A 3,220-nucleotide genomic window follows, 5' to 3' on the forward strand; every position below is an offset into this window, starting at 1 on the left:
CAAGAAAATAAATTAAAAATTATCATATTTTAAAATATTGGTGATGTGGCACCTACCTGGCCATTGTGGACCTTATTTTTGCTTATATAAGCTGCCATGTGTACAAAAAAAATTAATAAAAAATGTAATATGCTAAAACTTTAAATCAATTAAAAAAAGGGATAATTTCACTTACACCCCCTGAGGTTTGATGTTACAGCTCAAACCCCAGGTATACAACAGAGGCACCCACCTTGAATGCCCAAAAAAATTAATGTCATTAAATCAAGCATCAATCTCTCAAAATATTCAAGCCGAGTTAAGCCTTTTTGTTTAGTACAGGTTGGATCAAAGATGATAAATAGCGGAAAACATAAGAAGTAAAAATAAAGCTTCTTTATAAAACCAATTTTCAAGGTTACGGTAGTTCATTGCAACCTTGAATAATTATATAAATTTGAAATACACAAAAAAAAAAAAAAAAAGGTTCTAAACTACGCAACACGTAATATCAAAGTAGATAACTCAAAACCATCTTCAAATAATAGAGGAAAAATCATTTAAAACATACTCGACATGAGAAAACAATTAAATGACATCACCATCTGAATCCATGAAGTTGACAAGTCTCACGATGCTGCTCTACTCAACCCTCGTCCAAGTTCGTCTATTTACCGTGCTTCTTACCTATAAAAACATCCAATAAATAAGGAACAAAACATATGTAAGAGATAAGTATCACATACGATCATAACTCCCTCTTAGAGGACCCTCCTAGGTTTGAAAACCTCTAAATCCTTTTCTAGTGAAAAATATAATGGAAATCATTTTTTGTCGAATCCTTAAATCATCCAAAATAAGTTCTTCTAAATTTCCCCTTTGAAATCCTTAATTTCAAAACATTTATGACTCGGTTGTACAAGAATATTATAAACATACAAATTCATAACAAAATATTCATACATGATAGTTGATACACGTTTGGTACAACTACAACCACCTATAATCAAAAGAAACAATTACCATTGTGAGAGTGCTATGGTCAACAGAGGTAGGAATTCTCAATTGAATAACCATATCACCTGCTACCTATAAGTTATGAGAATTTGCTAGTCCAAGCACATGTGGCAACGTAATGACTTGGCTAAGCCCTTCACAACCTTAATAACACTGCTTCTACATATTTAGAGAGTTGAACCCAATGTCACTAGTTATGCAACCCTTACTCTTAGATCCATCATAATAAACATAATAATAACAACATGTTATAATAATTTAAAATCACACACACACACACACACACACACACACACAAAGTCCATAGTCAGGAATGTAGGATAAATCTCCCCACCTGGAATCCAATGATTTTCTTGCCTATTCATCCTCATCCGTTTTGAATCCATCATCTTTCTTGTTACGTCACAAAAAAATTCTTCTATAACTGGTGTTCCTAGTATCCGACAAACGACAACTTAGTCAAAAGTTAAGTTCAACAAAATCTTGTTATGACCCTTCCTTTTTAGGTCATACGTCCCTAGAAGAGCTCAAGTCCTAAGTGAACCAAATTATACTCTTTAGAGATTTATAAGTTTCAAGTTTTATCTTAAAGTCAAATCACTTGACTAATTGCTTTAACTCAAAGCAATTCCACAAATTAATTTAGATTAAACCAATTAACTGAATCTCTACAATAGAAACTTGCTAAACATAGCATGTTATTGACCTTTAATTAAGCAATTATATCTCCAAAAATAAAATTAGGCATGCTTAATTAATAAATAAATTCTTCTTGCTTAGCTAAACATGCAAGACTAAAATTAAAAGCCTAAAAATAAATAAGAAATTTTAGAACACTTACTCGGTTGTAGACCTCTTTAGCTAGACTCCAACTTGGGACTTCTCCTCCAAGAGAAGACTTTAAAATATTTTACTAGGAGAAAGCTTCTAAAAAATATGAGTTTGCTCCAGAATAAAAAGAATAATAATCTTTCAGAGAGAAAAAGAAACCAAAGTTAGAGTGACGAGCTCTCAAACTGTATTTGGTGGTGCAAGTGAAAATGAGGTACAATGGTCTTTATTTATAGGCACAAGAGGTTGGGAAGAAATTATAAGTTTTCAATGTGGAACAAAAACACCTAAACATGACTAACAAGAGGATAAATAGCGAACCGGGTCATGCGTTACCCGTGGGTCGATGCGCCGGTTGTATGTGTCTGCAAACGGATAATCCAGAAGGAAACAGGTTGAAGCAAACGGGTCAAGCAGCTGGGAAAAACGACATGTCGCAAGCGAGGAGGGGCTGGGATTGAGCGTCGTTCGTGTTGTTTGCGGCGTGCGCTCCAGATCACGGGTGCACTATAACTCATGTACGCCGCGTCACACTGAAACATAGCCATGCGTTGATGCATCTGGGTCGTTCGATCTGGTGTGATTGACGCTCTAGATCGCACCACATCAACGACTGTTTTTCCTTTTAATCTAATTTCTTTTTTTCTTTTTTTCTATTTTTTTCAAACTTTGTAAATTCATCAAAAATAGCTTGGGACTCTAAATAATTCTCCAAAAAATCTTACGGACTCGTTTCACTGAGTACTAATTTTGTATGACCTCAAAATAGTCAAATTACTTCTATAAAAATTATGAAAAATCATCCTCTCATAATTTAATTCTAAAAATGAAAATAAATATAATAATCACCAAACTCTTGAATTTTATTTTCCAAAATTCACTTCTACACAACTAAACTCTAGAACTATAATCAAAGTTCTTAGTTAGTTAAGATAAAGTTAAGGAAATTTTCGATCAATTTCTTTAAACAAACCTTAAGAACAAGGTTGAAAAGCTTAAGTAACAAAATTATCATAAACCGAAAAATTCGGGGTACGACATTTGAGTTTATTACACGCACACTCCCAAAGTTTCATTTATTACACGCATACCCCCTATTTTAACAGAAGGTTAATGTTGACCGTATTGACTAATAGAATGTCAATTTTACCCTTTTAACTCATTAAATTAAATTACTATTAAAATTATTATAAATAAATAAATTCCCACCCCTGCCCCTTCCCCACCCCATACAGCTCCGCCTAGGGGTGGGAATGTGTCAGTTTTACCCGACAACCAACTAGGCTATTACCAACCCGTGTTTTTTGGCCGATATGCAACCAGCAACTGACCCACAAAGGTCAGGTCGGTTGGTACCAACCGACCCATAAAGGTTGGTTCGGATGGTGGTTGT

Source organism: Dryas octopetala, chromosome 4 (assembly GCF_963921425.1).
Source record: "Dryas octopetala chromosome 4, drDryOcto1.1, whole genome shotgun sequence".
Lineage (NCBI taxonomy): Eukaryota > Viridiplantae > Streptophyta > Magnoliopsida > Rosales > Rosaceae > Dryas > Dryas octopetala.